The sequence below is a fragment of the Mesoplodon densirostris genome, chromosome 11 (assembly GCF_025265405.1).
Source record: "Mesoplodon densirostris isolate mMesDen1 chromosome 11, mMesDen1 primary haplotype, whole genome shotgun sequence".
Taxonomy (NCBI): domain Eukaryota; kingdom Metazoa; phylum Chordata; class Mammalia; order Artiodactyla; family Ziphiidae; genus Mesoplodon; species Mesoplodon densirostris.
Genome location: NC_082671.1, coordinates 26,970,886 through 26,987,759, shown reverse-complemented (window position 1 = coordinate 26,987,759; position 16,874 = coordinate 26,970,886).

The window sequence follows — 16,874 nt, the reverse complement described above, 5'->3', positions numbered from 1 at the left end:
TAATACAGCCTCATGAGGTGGTTATAAGATTTAAATGGGATTAAGTATAGAAATAGTTTAGAGGAAGAGCCAGCACTGTTTAAAGCATTCCATAGACACTCACTGATGTTGTTATTACCATCATTATTATTGTATGATAATCCCATGGGGCTGACTAGTTTCTGGAATTGGGAATGGGAGGATAGAGTATTAGATCAGAGAAGCTTCCTGTCTAACGCACCTATGATGCGATTTTTCAATTTCTTGAGCGTTTTAGATTAATTTTTCAAATATCTCTCTGCCACTGGAAAGGAAATGGGAAATGCCATGGGGTGCCTCCTACAAGTCAGGAGATCAATGCATTTAGCCATCACCGTGTCCCTGCGAAGTTGTTCTTTTTGCCACACTTACACATGTGAAACCAAGGCTCAAGGAGGTTGTATTATTTGCATAGTGTTGCACAGCTAGAAAGTGGAAGTTCCAGGATTTGAACCCAGATCTGCCTGACTCCACCCTGTAGGCTGCCCCAAGCTCTGGAGGTTGAGCTCCGTTGGTATCTTCTTAGACAGCTGGAAACATTCAGTAGACAGAGGGCATTGTTCTGATCTATCTTTCTCCTCATCCTGTGGGTCCTGAGTGGCTTTAGCTCACGTTTTACACGTGTTGGGCACTGAAAATTTGTTCTCCTCTTACCCATGTCATCATCATGCTGGAGATAAACGGGATCTTGCTGTCCAGGGTCTTTCGGCTCAGCACTTTTCAGAAGGACCTTATTCACCTTGAAATAAAATATGAAATGTCACACTCCATCTCTAAGCAGCCCTTGAATACATTTTTGAAGGACTGTAAAATGACAGCCAGTTTGCTGATAGAATGAAAACCTGGGCCCTGATTATTATATCTGGTGGGTTTTTTGTAAGATTGTTCTGTTACTCAGTAAAATAACATTGTGTGTGACATTTCTGGGGGATGGATTCTGGTTTTTTTTTTTTGGCAAGGTCATAATTATTTTTATGCACTTTTGGTCAAAAATTTTCAAAGCTAATGCATGTCTGCTCAGGTATTCACTGCAGACATGCTAAAACAATACTTTACGGTAATTGGTCATGATTGTTTGCTAGGGAGTCATTAGTTTCTTGGGAAAAAAAGTGAAGCAGTTAATTTAAGTAAGAGGAAAAGGCAAATGTGGTCTAGTATGCCTCCTATTTGAAATGAAATGTCCTGTAACTTTAACTTTTATGTTTATACTTTCATTTTCAATTCCTTATGTAAAATATACTATTCCTTATTTGAGCATATTTTCTCATAATTCTTTCATAATCCACTTTTTTTTTTTTTTTTTTTTTCAGTACGCAGGCCTCTCACTGTCGTGGTCTCTCCCGTCACGGAGCACAGGCTCCGGACGCACAGGCCCAGCAGCCACGGCTCACGGGCCCAGCCGCTCTGCGGCACGCGGGATCCTCCCGGCCCGGGGCACGAACTCACGTCCCCTGCATCGGCAGGCGGACTCTCAACCACTGCACCACCAGGGAAGCCCCATAATCCACTTTTTATGTTTGTTTTTCTGAAAAGTTAAGAAATTAGAAAAAAATTATATAGAAAAATAAAGTAGGCACCCATATTCCTACTGCCAGGATAAAAAAAAAGTTTGAACGTTTGGAATTTTTCTACATAGACCCTTCAGAAAATGCAATTTTGCAGGTACATTTAATGTCTCCCTTAACTACATTAAAAAAATATCCTTTTCCTTTCCCTTCTTCTCAGGGGCAACAGCTATGGTGAGTTTGGTGTGTAGACTTAGTTCCACTCATAGGCTGCTTTTCTGAGAAATTTCCTATTTTTCTAAATTATCCAGAAACTAGAGCAACCTCTGTTAATCAGTCCATACAATCAGTTCCCTCATAGAGAATGAATTGGAAGTGAAACAAAATACACTTTAGGACTCCCCAGGTTTTACCCTTTCTTAGTCTTCTAGATCTTTACGGTGCTATGTGACCAATTTTCTTCAGATCTCAAATTACCCAGAGAGATCTGCACAGGAGTAACCCTGAGTTCTTTCTTCTTTAAATTGAAGTATAGTTGATTTACCATATTAATTTTAGGTGTACAGCATTGTGATTCAGTAATTTTACAGATTATACTCCATTAAAAGTTATTACAAGATAATGGCTATAATTCCTTGTGCTGTACAATGTATCCAAGTTGCTAATCATTTTATATACAGTAGGTTGTATCTCTTAATCCCATACCCTTAACTTGACCCCACCTTCCCTCTCCCCAACAGACTAACCGTTAGTTTGTTTTCTATGTCTGTGAGTCTGTTTCTGTTTTGCTATACACATTCATTTGTATTCTCTTTCAGATTACACATATGTTATATCATACAGTCTTTGTCTTTCTCTCTCTGACTTATTTCACTAAGCATAATATCCTCTAGGTCCATTCACATTGTTGTAAAAGGAAGAATTTCATTATTTTTTTTGGCTGAGTAATATCCATTGCACATATATACCATATCTTCTTTATCCGTTCATCGTCGATGGACACTGGGTTGCTTCCATATCTTGGCTATCGTTGATAGTGCTGCTATGAATATTGAGGTGCATGTACCTTTTCAAAGTAGTGTTTTCATTTTTTCTGGATGTATACCCAGGAGTGGAATCACTGGGTTGTATGGTAGGTCTGTTTTTAGTATTTTTGAGAAATTCCATATTGTTTTCCATACTGGCTGCACCAATTTACATTCCCACCAACAGAGTACAAGGGTTCCCTTTACTCAACATCCCTGCAAACATTTATTATTTGTAGACATTTTGATGCTAGCCATTCTGAGCGATGTGAGGTGATATCTCATTGTGGTTTTGATTTGCATTTCCCTGATGATTAATGACATTGAACATCTTTTCATGTGCCTGTTGGTCATCTGTATATCTTCTTTGGGAAAATGTCTGTTCAGGTCTTCTGCCCATTTTTTGATCGGGTTGTTTTTTTGATATTGAGTTATATGAGCTGTTTGTAAATGTTTGTACATTAACCCTTTATCAGTCATATTATTTGCAAATATTTTCTCCAATTCCTTAGGCTGTCTTTTCATTTTGTTGGTGGTTTCCTTTGCTGTGCAAAAGCTTTTGTTTAATTAGGTCCCATTTGTTTATTTTTGCTTTCATTTCTTTTGCCTTAGGAGACAGATCCAAAAATATATTGCATGATTTATGTCAAAGATTGTTCTGCCTATGTTCTCTTCTAGGAGATTTATGGTTTCTGGTCTTACATTTCGGTCTTTGATCCATTTTGAGTTTATTTTTGTATATGACGTTAGAGAATGTTCTAATTCCATTCTTTTACATGTAGCTGTACAGCTTTCCGAGTACCACTTATTGAAGAGACTGTCTTTTTCCATTGTATATTTTTGCCTCCTTTGTCATAGATTAATTGACTGTAGGTGTGTGGATTTATTTCTGAGCTCTCTGTTCTGTTGCATTGATCTATGTCTCTGTCCTTAATTCTTAATAATTGGCTCAGACTAGGAAGTTGTTTTCCAGGTGACACTGAGATGGTAAGAGTCTCGGAATCCTTAAAGTTCTAGCCCCGCTCAGTGTCTTCATGTAAGAATAATATGGAAGAAACTGATAGATTTTATTTTGTCAGGGTCTATAACATATGATCATCAGAGGGCCTTCATGCATCTCTGGGCCTTCTCTTTATCCATCTGCATACCACTGGGAACTGCAAGTGAAAAGAGTTGCCTTGTGTCTCAGGCCTTCTAGTTTAACTAGAATGAGAGGACCCATTCATTTTTCTGTATCTGATTCCCTTTTTTTTCCCACTGCTACAAGACCAAGACTCCCAGCTTATGCCTCAATGCTCATATTCTCATTCTTATTCCGAATATCCCCTAATCCGACCTTTCCTCTTCATACCATCCCAAACACCTCCATTGTGCACCCAAGAACTGTCTTTAGCCAGCTTCCCCCATCCTCATTCTCTTCACCTACTTTGACTAAGTAAAACCTAAATTTCCTCTGAAAATACTGCAGTCCTCTTGAGTAGAGGCTGTATTTTTTTCTCTCCAGTAACACACTTTGGTGAGTAGATGTGGACTAGGCATCCTATACTTGCATCTCATTGCCTCTCCTCCATCTTTCTTCAAAAAAGGAAGCACCCCACAATACCTCTTTCTGTTGCTGTCATTGGTTACCCACACATGTAGTCATTGTGGCAGACTGGTTAAGAATGTGTGCTCTGGAGTCCAATATTGCCTGGGCTTGAATTCCAGTGCTCCTACTTGTATGACTTTGGGCATGCTGTTTAATTTCTGTGCTTCAGTTACCTTGTCTGTAAAATGAAGTTTCTTATGAGGAGAAATGATAATAAATGAAAAGTTCTTAAAACTATGTTTGAAACATAGTATATGCTTAATAAATGTGAGCTATTATTTTAAAAAATAATTTTCACTTCCATATGCTTATCTTCATCAATGACTATAGTGTATCTAAAATCTGAGTTTCAAGCAAACTGGTATCTAACCACTGCCTCCTTCCCTTCCAGCTCACTTCCTCTGATGTTTCCTCTCCAGCATTTCTTCCATTCCACCAGGATCACCAAGCTTCAGATCCTACTGCCTTTCACTCTCAGTCACTATCCACATCGTCACTATCTTTCTTGACCATGTTAGAGTCCCTGGTCCATCTTCAGAGTTCCTCTCATGCAACATTAACTCCCCTCTTCCTATCTCCCTTCTTCATACTCATTTGGTGAAACCACAACTTTACTTAACCCCACCTTTCCTACATATCCTGCTAGAATCCAAACAACTAAATATTCATGGAAAAAACACATACCTTGAAGATTAATGAATATAAATCTCAAATGAGTACTCAGTGCTGCCCATCAATTTTTTTTAATTAATTTTTATTGGAGTATGGTTGCTTTACAATGTTGTGTTAGCCTTCACTGCAGAACAAAATGAATCAGCCATACACATACAGGTATCCCCTCCCTTTTGGACATCCTTCCCATTTAGGTTACCACAGTGCATTAGGTAGAGCTCCCTGTGCTATACAGTATGCTCCAATCAGTTGCCTATTTTATCCATGGTATCAATAATATATATGTGTCAATCCCAGTCTCTCAATTCCTCCCACCCCACCCCTTTCCGCCCTGGTATCCATACATTTGTTTGCCCATCAATCTTACAAACTTTCTAGCCCATTCATTTATATGTTCTTCAAAATGATAGTTTCACACCTTCTCTCTCTTTCAACCTATAACTCTTACTCTAATACATCCTTTTTTTCTGGCTATTTTCCTAATACACTGGCTCTTTCCCTTGGTCTCCTTTGCTTATTGTCTATCAATACTGTAATAGTTCTGCTTAACAAATCACCTCAAAACTTAGTGGTTTAAAACAATAATTCCTAATTATCCTTCTCAGCTTTTGTGGGTCAGGAATTTGGGAGTGACTTGGGGTCTCACACAATTGCAGTCAGATGTCAGTTGGGTCTGCAGTCATCTGAAGGCTTAACTTGGACTGGTCATACATATGGCTTCTCTGTGGTGCTGCTTGAGTGTCCTCACAACATGGTAACTGACTTTCCTTTGAGTAAGGAAAGACAGCTGGACAGATGCTGCAATTCCCTTCCTGACGAAACCTTGAAAGTCATACACCATTACTTCTACAGTATACTACTGGTCACACCGCCCTGATTCAATGTTGGTGGGGGGTGGGAGGGACTGCACAAAGGCATGGGTACCAGGAAATGAGGATCATTAGAGGCTATCTTAGAGGCTGTTACCACGACGTATCAGCATGATAGCCAAATATTGACATTCCCTGTATCTCTGCACTGAGCTTTCTTTTCTTCTGTATCTATACTCTCTCCCTTTGTGCTCTTATCTAGTCTTGTGGCTTCATATATCATGTATAAGCTGTTGACACTCAAGTTTATCTCCACCCCTAAATACTATATCCATACATTCAAATACCCATTTGACATTTTCAGTTAGATGTCTAATAGGTTTTTAAAACTTCCTTCTCAAATATTTCCTAAGCTTCATCATCTCAGTAAATGGCATCAGCATCTGTCCAGTCACTCAAACTAGAAATCTGAATTTTCCCTTTTCCTGATGAAATTCTTAACAATACCTTCAAACCCTACCCGAATTTGTCTACTTTGATTCATCTCTGTTGTCACTCTCCTAATCCAAGTCATCATTATCTCTCATCTAGTCTAAATCAAAAGTTCCTAACTGGCCTTTCCACTTCTGCCACTCATCATTCACCCATCAATCAGAGTGATCTTTAAAAAGATCAATATTATATTATCTCTTAACTGTGTTTAAATACCTCTCTTGGCTTCCCATTCCACTTAGAATGAAATCCCTCTCCCTCACCTTGCCTAAAAGGCCTTCCACGAATGGCATCTGCACACCTGTCTGATCCATTTCCTACCACTTCTTCCCTTGCTTACAACATTCCATCCACACTTGCTTACCTTCTGATCTTGAAATATGCCAAGCATATCCCAACACATGGCCTTTTGTGCTGGTTTTCACCCTAAAATACTCTTGCCCTGGATGTTGGTGTGATCATTGCTTTCTTGTCATTCAGGCCTTAGCTTACATGTCCAGCTTCCTCAGAGAGCTCACTCCTGCTCATCCAATCTAAAGCAGCTCCAGGTCATTCTCTAACACATTTCATTTTCTGCGTAACACTTAACAATGTCAGCAATTTCTTGCTCCTTTGTCTGCTGTTCATACCCTTCAGTAGAATATAAGCTCTATAAATGTAGAGCCTAAAGTCTCTTGTTCATTACTGTATTCCCAGCTCCTGGAATAGTGCCCAACTCACGTTAAAGGCTCAAGAAATGAATAGCTGAATGGAAAAATGAACGTTGTTAAATGGTCACTCACTAAAGTACTCTTCTTTGTATCATTTAGATTGAATTATCCCTGGAATATTTAGGTTATCATCAGGGAAAAAATATATAGGAACTATTTAGTTGGAAGACAAGTCTTTGCTATGTACTGGTTCAGAGAAAACAACTTAAAGAGGCATTGTCTTTTCCTCTATAAGACAAATATTGACTTCTTCATACCTAATACCTGCCTTTCCTTTTATGTGTTCTGTTGTAAGAATTGAATTCTCCTTATTGCTCTTGGTATTTAAGCAAATTTGATTACATTTTAAGAATATTGAAATTTCAGTTATGGATAATTATACCTTTGGGGTGCTACAGGTTTAAGGCATCTTGTGTTAACAAAAATGCATGTTCATTTATGCTGTTTGCTATGGCATTTTCATCTGCAGAGTTATTCCCTCAGCTCTGTCTCTCAACATTACATTGTCCAATTTATTGTCATAACTGAATCTATACTGTGTAGAAACCATTTAAATGTTTCTTTTCCTGGCAAACCACCATAGCCTGTGTTTTTGTTTACTTGTTTTTGTTTTAATTGTCTTCAGAATGGTCATTCCTCTTTGTTGCAAGTCAGTGTGCTTTTCCTTTAGAGTAACCCTGAGATTCAGACCCTTTAGGAGATCCCTCACTTAACTCCTCTTAACTCAAAATCTCCTTCCCTTCTAAAGTGTGATTCATTTCCCTCTATTTTGTCATTTCAGCCCATGTGCATTGCTTTATTTTTAAATTATGTTATGTTGATTAGAGATGTCCTATGATATTGTTTCCCTTTTAGTTTCTTTTTTCTTATATCACCTGAGGCAATACCTGCTGCACAGCTGACACTCATTCTGGATGGGGTGAGGGGGATACCCTCTCCTTTTCCTGCTGACCCGGAGACCCACCCAAGTTAGCAGGGCACCGGAGTTATGCGTCAGTCAACTTTCCTTCATTCCCATCACATTTTATGCCAGAATGTTTTATGAAACATAGTCAGTTCTGTCAGTTTAATTATACAAATATTTATTCATGTTGGTTCAACACCTACTAATCAGATGTGATTCTGAATTCAATAAAAATACCCCAGGGATTTTAGACATATCCAGAATAATTAATGGTACAAGCTGTAACAGTTAAAGCTCTATCAGAGAAATGAAACCATATTTATATCTATATTTATATCTATATCTATAGTTGATCCTCATTATTTCTGGATGCCATATTTGTGAATTCACCTACCTGCTAAAATTTTTTTGTAACCCCCAAATGAATATTTGTGAGGCTTTTGTGGTCATTCACAGACATGCACAGAGTGACAAAAATTTTGAAATCCCTGATACATATGTTCCCAGCTGAGGTTAGATGTCCTGCCTTCTTGTTTAAATTCTCCTACTGTAACAAGAGGTTTTTGTTTTGGGTTTTTTTTTTTTTTTTTTTTTTTTTTTTTTTTTTGCAGTCTAAAGACTACTGTATCACATTTTTCATATTGTTGTTCTTTTTTGGTGATTTCACTCTTTGAAGTGGCCCGCAAGTATAGTGCTGAAGTTCTGTACAGTGTTCCTAAGCACAGGAAGGCTGTGATGTGCCTTATGGAGAAAATAGGTGTGCTAGATAAGCTTCACTCAGCTGTGAGTTGTAGTGCTGTTGGCTGTGAGTTCAATGTTTATGAGTCTGCAATAGGGTACATCCATAAAGAGGAAGAAGAAATTCACTGCTTTGCACATGAGGTCACTCTGGAAAGTGCTAACATAAAACTAGAGTGTGTGATGAAGTTATGGAAAAGATGATAAAGTGGCTAAATTAATGTATTCATGAGATAATGACCGATTAAAAAAAGCATAGTGGACAGCAATGATGTGAGGCTGAGAGCCAAAGAAATTTAAGGTCATTTTACCCATGACTAGGAAAACGCTTCTGGGCTAGTGCTGGCTTGCTGACACATTTCAAAAAATGTTACAGCATAAAAAAATGTTCACTTGTAGATGAGGTAGGTTCTGCAGATCAAGAAGCTGTAGATGAATTTTAAAAATACCTGCTACATGGTTGATAGGAAAAGGGTTATGTGAAACAGCAGGTTTTCAACACTGATGAGACTGGTTTGTTTTACAAGGACATTGGCAAGCATACCTATATAACGTAAATGGCTTCCAAATTCCCTGGCTATAAATCACCCAAAGATCATGCCATTAATTATTTGTAATAAATATATTTAAATAATGCATCTTTAAACGGAAACGTATGGGAAACACAATTATGTATTGACTGGTTGGCAAAAATTTTGTGACCAGAGGCTCACAGGAACCTGACCCCGTATACCCCCATAGGAGCAATGGTTCCATATTCACTAGTTGTGAAGTGCTTATGGCAACTTTGTAGAATATAACTACTGTGAATAGCGAGAATTGGCTCCTCATCAAGGAATATGATTGGTTTATGTGATTGCGGGGTCTGGCTAGGGAGGTCCAAAATCTATCGGATAGGCTAGGCAGCCAGAAACTCCTGGGTAGGGACTGGCAATGCAGCCTAGATGCATAATTTCTCCTTTCAAGGAAACCTAAGTTTCACTCTTACGGCCTTTCAGCTGATCGGATCAGGGTCTCCCAGATTATTGAGGCTAATCTTTACTAAAAGTCAACTGACTGTAGATGTTAAGCACAACTACAAAATACATTCACAGCAACACTAGATTAGTGTTTGCTTGTATTACTGGGTGCCACAGCCTAGTCAAGTTGACACATAAAACTATCCATCACACTAATATTCATTGAGTCTTTTCTGTGTTCAGACACTGCTCTCAACACCTCCATGCTTATTTAACCCTCAAGCAATCTTCTGCAGTTGGTACTCTTATATCTGCATTTGATAGATGAACAAATGGAAGCACAAGTAAGCAGAAGTGACTTGCTCAGGATCATGCAGCATGTGTGATGAAGCTGAAAATCAACCCTAACCCTAATGCTGAAACCTGACTCCCAGGTCCCCGCTTTGAACCGATTTGCTCACTCCCTAATGTAAAGAGAAAGTTAACTACGGCAGGAAATCTCATAACTTCACAAGTGGACAGGATTTTTACCTTAAAGACAGTACCACCTTGGCTGACATCAAGGGCTATACACCATTTGGAGGGGTCCAGTCTTCTGAGTGGATATGGCTCTCTCGTTCGTCATGACCATTACCTCTGTCCACCTAACCCAGGCTCAGCCTGGTTTTGTGTTTGATGAGACCATAGTTGTGATATGATTGGTTATTTTAGCTATTATATATTTTTTAACTAGCCTGGAAGAGGCTAATCCACATTACAGAAGCCAAATACTGTCGAGAAACAAAGTTCATATAAAGAGATCCACTGAATTATGTTCTGACAATGTTTACACAGAATTGAAATAGCATCAGAGATCCCAGGTAATCTCCATAATCACAGTATGGCTTCACCGGTTGTTAACTACACCACTAACTGCCTTGAGGTAGGAGGATCTGTGATTGCTAGAAATACCTCTTCTAACTCTTTCAGTTGTAAAAAGCAAAACAAGTCAAAATAGAAATGCAAGTTACCAACTACTGAAATTGAAGTAAAATACAATTAAATACAATAGAACTTCACAAAAAATTGATAATGGCCGTCCAACATGAATAACATGGGGAATGTGGCTCATTCCAAAAGACTGATTTTTCAGCTATTTCCATCCTGTAATTCAAAATATTTTTTCTCTTTAGTTTGTAGAACTCTCAAAATAATCAGCGATCTTCTGGCTTATGGGTGTGAGTCACCCATCTACTTACTGAGGTAGCCTCAAGAAAGGACTTGGAAACTGTAAGCAAAACTTAAGAAGCATTGATGAGCTAGGTAGACGTTAAAGGATCATTCATATGGAAAATATGCTGTGTCTTCCAACGTCACATGAAAGATAAGATCAGGCCAGCAGACAGGCAGCCTTGTCAGAGAGAGACCGACTCAGATGGGTGTTTGAGAAGAAATACATCATCTGTAGCATCACCCTTTCTCTCTCCCAAAGTACAAGGAGCATGTGGAAGAGTGTAAAGACAGAATGTCAACACGTATCAGAAAGGAGTGAATCATGGTTTAAGCAGAGAGCTTTCAACTGCTTGCAACAGATGTTTCAACATATATTTTAAGATGCATCTTATATTTAAGAGTAAAAGAGAGTGGTTGATCACTGTAATATAAAAAGTAAAAAGAATTGAACCTTATTCTTAGAAGTAAGGTGGCTGAATTGAAGATGAAGAAGATTGAATGGCAAGGAATGTGGGCAGCCTCTAGGAGCTAAGAGTGGTTCTGGTTGATAGCAAGCAAGGAAACAGGACTTCAGGACTACCATAGCAAGAAGGTGAATTTTGCCTGCTCCAAGAATGAACTGTTTTTTTCCCAGATCTCTCACACAAGAACTCAGCTTGGCTTATACCTTGACTTTAGCCCTGTGATACTCTGAGGAGAGAACCTAGATAGGCTATGCTGGATTTCTGACCTACAGAATTTTGGGGAGATAAACCACAGGCAGTATGGCCTTTGCATTCAGAGCTCTTCATTGAAGTTCTCACTGAGTTCCTCCTTTCTTCTTCCAAGCCTGGCAGGTATTCTTATGACTATTTCTTTGAACCCTTTATCAGTCGTGTGGCTGACAGGGTCCTGGTGCTCCGGCCGGGTGTCAGGCCTGTGCCTCTGAGGTGGGAGAACCGAGTTCAGGACATTGGTCCACCAAAGACCTCCTGGCTCCACGTATTATTAAATGATGAAAGCTCTCCCAGAGATCTCCATCTTGATGCTAAGACCCAGCTCCACTCAACAACCAGCACGCTACAGTGCTGGACACCCTATGCCAAACAACTAGCAAGACAGGAACAGAACCCCACCAATTATCAGAGAAGCTGCCTAAAATCATAATAAGGTCACAGACACCCAAAATCACACCACCAGACACAGTTCTGCCTGACAGAAAGACAAGATCAAGCCTCATCCTCCAGCACACAGGCACTAGTCCTCTCCACCAAGAAGCCTACATAACCCACTGAACCAAACTTACCTACTGGGGGCAGACACCAAAAACAACATGAACTACAAACCTGCAGCCTGTGAAAAGGAGACACCAAACACAGTAAGTTAAGCAAAATCAGAAGACAGAGAAACACACAGCAGATGAAGGAGCAAGATAAAACCCCACCAGATGAAGAGGAACAAATGAAGAGGAAATAGGCAGTCTACCTGAAAAAGAATTCAGAGTAATGATAGTAAAGATGATTCAAAATCTTGGAAATAGAATGGAGAAAATACAAGAAACATTTAACAAGGACCTAGAAGAACTAAAGAGCAAACAAACAATGAGGAACAACACAATAAATGAAGTTTAAAATTCTCTAGAAGGAATCAATAGCAGAATAACTGAGGCAGAAGAATGGTTAAGTGACCTGGAAGATAAAATACTGGAAATAACTACTGCAGAGCAGAATCAAGAAGAAAGAATGAAAAGAATTGAGGACAGTCTCAGAAACTTCTGGGACAACATTAAACACACCAACATTCGAATTATAGGGGACCCAGAAGAAGAAGGGAAAAAGAAAGGGACTGAGAAAAAATTTGAAGTGACTATAGCTGAAAACTTCCCTAATATGGGAAAGGAAATAGTCAATTAAATCTAGGAAGCACAGAGAGTCCCATACAGGATAAACCCAAGGAAAAACATGCCAAGGCACATATTAATCAAACTATCACAAACTCAATGCAAAGAAAAAATATGAAAAGCAGCAAGGGAAAAACAACAAATAATATACAAGGGAATCCCCATAAGGTTAACAACTGATCTTTCAGCAGAAACTCTGCAAGCCAGAAGGGACTGGCAGGACATATTTAAAGTGATGAAAGGGAAGAACCTACAAACAAGATTATTCTACCCAGTGAGGATCTCATTCAGATTTGATGGAGATATTAAAACCTTTACAGACAAGCAAAAGCTAAGGGACTTCAGCCCCACCAAGCCAGCTTTACAACAAACATTAAAGGAACTTCTCTAGGCAGGAAACACAAGAGAAGGAAAGAACCTACAATAACAAACCCAAAACAATTAAGAAAATGGTAATAGGAACATACATATTGATAATTATCTTAAATTTAAATGGATTCAATGCTCCAACCAAAAGACATAGACTGGCTGAATGGATACCAAAACAAGACCGATATATATGCTGCAACAAAAGACCCATTTCACAACTAGGGACACATACAGACTGAAAGTGAGGGGATGGAAAAAAGATATTCTATGCAAATGGAAATCAAAAGAAAACTGGAGGAGCAATTCTCATATAAGACAAAATAGACTTTAAAATAAAGACTATTACAAGAGACAAAGAGGGCACTATGTAATGATTAAGGGATCAATCCAAGAAGAAGACAGAACAATGGGAAATATTTATGCACCCAACATAGGAGCACCTCAAAACATAAGGCAAATGCTAACAGCCATAAAAGAGGAAATTGAGAGTAACACAGTCATAGTAGGGGACTTTAACACCTCACTTTCACCAATGGACAGATCATCCAAAATGAAAATAAATAAGGAAACACAAACTTTAAATGACACATTAAACAAGATGGACTTAATTGATATTTATAGGATATTCCATACAAAAACAACAGAATACAATTTCTTCTCAAGTGCTCATGGAATATTCTCGAGGATAGATCATATCTTGGGTCACAAATCAAGCCCTGGTAAACTTAAGAAAATTGAAGTCATATCAAGTATCTTTTCTGACCATAATGCTATGAGACTAGATATTAATCACAAGAAAAAATCTGTAAAAAATACAAACACACAGAGGTTAAACAATAAACTACATAATAACCAAGAGATCACTGAAGAAATCAAAGAGGAAATTAAAAAATACCTAGAAACAAATGACAATGAAAACACGATGACCAAAAACCTATGGGCTGCAGCAAAAGCAGTTCTAAGAAGGAAGTTTATAGCAATACAATCCTACCTCAAGAAACAAGAAATATCTCAAATAAACAACCTAACATTAAACCTAAAGCAATTAGAGAAAGAAGACCAAAAAATCCCCAAAGTTTGCAGAAGGAAAAAAATCATAAAGATCAGATCAGACACAAATGAAAAAGATATGAAGGAAACAATAGCAAAGATCAATAAAGCTAAAAGCTGGTTCTTTGAGAAGATAAACAAATGATAAACCATTAGCAAGACCTATCAAGAAAAAAAGGTAGAAGACTCAAATCAGTAGAATTAGAAATGAAAAAGGAGAAGTAACAACTGACACTGCAGAAATACAAAGGATCATGAGACATTACGACAAGCAACTATATGCCAATAAAATGGACAACCTGGACGAAATGGACAAATTCTTAGAAATGCACAACCTTCCGAGACTGAACCAGGAAGAAAGAGAGAATATAAACAGACCAACCACAAGCACTGAAATTGAGATGGTGATTAAAAATCTTCCAACAAACAAAAGCTCAGGACCAGATGGCTTCACAGGCGAATTCAATCAAACACTTAGAGAAGAGCTAACACCTATCCTTCTCAAACTCTTCCAAAATATAGCAGAGGGAGTAACACTCCCAAACTCATTCTATGAGGCCACCATCATCCTGATACCAAAACAAGACAAAGATGTCACAATGAAAGAAAACTATAGGCCAATATCACTGATGAACATAGATGCAAAAAGCCTAAACAAAACACTAGCAAACAGAATCCAACAGCACATTAAAAGGATCATACACTATGATCAAGTGGGGTTTATCCCAGGAATACAAGGATTCTTCAATATACACAAATCAATCAATGTGATACACCATATTAACAAACTGAATGATGAAAACCATATGATCATCTCAACAGATGCAGACAAAGCTTTTGACAAAATTCAACACCCAGTTATGATAAAAACCCTCCAGAAAGTAGGCATAGAGATAACTTACTTCAACATAATAAAGGCCATTTATGACAAACCCACAGCCAACATCATTCTCAATGGTGAAAAACTGAAACCATTTCCAATAAGATCAGAAAAAAGACAAGGTTGCCCACTCTCACCATGATTATTCAACATAGTTTTGGAAGTCTTAGCCACAGCAATCAGAGAAGAAAAATAAATAAAGGGAATCCAAATCAGAAAAGAAGAAGTAAAGCTGTCACTGTTTGCAGATGACAAGATACTGTACATAGAGCATCCTAAAGATGCCAGCAGAAAACTACTACAGCTAATCAATGAATCTGATAAAGTAGCAGGATACAAAATTAATGCACAAAAATCTCTTGCATTCCTATACACCAATAAAGAAAAATCTGAAAGTGAAATTAAGGAAACACTCCCATTTACCACTGCAACAAAAACAATAAAATACTAAGGAATAAACTTACCTAAGGAGACAAAAGACCAGTATGGAGAAAACTATAAGATACTGATGAAAGAAATTAAAGATAATACAAAAAATTGGAGAGATATACCATGTTCTTGGATGGGAAGAATCAATAGTGTGAAAATGACTCTACTACCTAAAACAATCTACAGATTCACTGCAATCCCTATCAAACTACCAATGGCATTTTTCACAGAACTAGAAGAAAAACTTTCATAATTTTTGTAGAAAAACAGAAGACCCTGAATAGACAAAGCAATCTTGAGAAAGAGAAACAGAGCTGGAGGAATCAGGCTCCCTGACTTCAGACTATACTACAAAGCTACAGTAATCAAGACAGTATGGCACTGGCACAAAAACAGAAATATAGATCAATGAAACAGGATGGAAAGCCCAGAGATAAACACATGCACATATGGTCACCTTATTTTTGATAAAGGAGGCAAGAATACACATGGGAGAAAAGACAGCCTCTTCAATAAATGGTGCTGGGAAAACTGGACAGCTACATGTAAAAGACTGAAATTAGAACACTCCTTAATGCCATACACAAAAATAAACTCAAAATGGATGAAAGACCTAAATGTAAGGCCAGACACTATAAAACTCTTAGAGGAAAACAAGGGCAGAACACTCTATGACATAAATCACAGCAATATCCTTTTTTACCCACCACCTACAGAAATGGAAATAAAAACAAAAATAAACAAATGGGACCTAATGAAACTTAAAAGCTTTTGCACAGCAAAGGAAACCATAAACAAGATGAAAAGACAACCCTCAGAATGGGAGAAAATATTTGCAAATGAAGGAACGGACAGAGGACTAATCTACAAAATTTACAAGCAGCTCAATATCAAAAAACCAAACAATGCAATCCAAAAATGGGCAGAAGACCTAAATAGACATTTCTCCAAAGAAGATATACATACAGCCAACAAACACATGAAAGAATGCTCAACATCCGTCACTAATCATTAGAGAAATGCAAATCAAAACTACAATGAGGTATCACCTCACACCAGTAAGAACGGCCATCATCAAAAAATCTACAAACAATAAATGCTGGAGAGGGTGTGGAAAAAAAGGAAACCTCTTGCACTGTTGGTGGGAATGTAAATTGATACAGCCACTATGGAGAACAGTATGGAGGTTCCTTAAAAAACTAAAAATAGAACTAACATATGATCCAGCAATCCCACTACTGGGCATATACCCTGAGAAAACCATAATTCAAAAAGAGTCATGTACCATAATGTTCATTGCAGCTCTATTTACAATAGCCAGGACATGGAAGAAACCTAAGTGTCCATTGACAGGTGGATGGATAAAGAAGATGTGGCACATATATACAATGGAATATTAGCCATAAAAAGAAACAAAATTGAGTTTTTTGTAGTGAGATTGATGGACCTAGAGAATGTCATACAGAATGAAGTAAGTTAGAAAGAGCAAAACATATACCATATGCTAACACATATATATGGACTCTAAAAAAAAAGGTTATGAAGAACCTAGGGGCAGGACAAGAATAATTATGCAGATGTAGAGAATGGACTTGAGGATACGGGGCAGCAGAAGGGTAAGCTGGGACAAAGTGA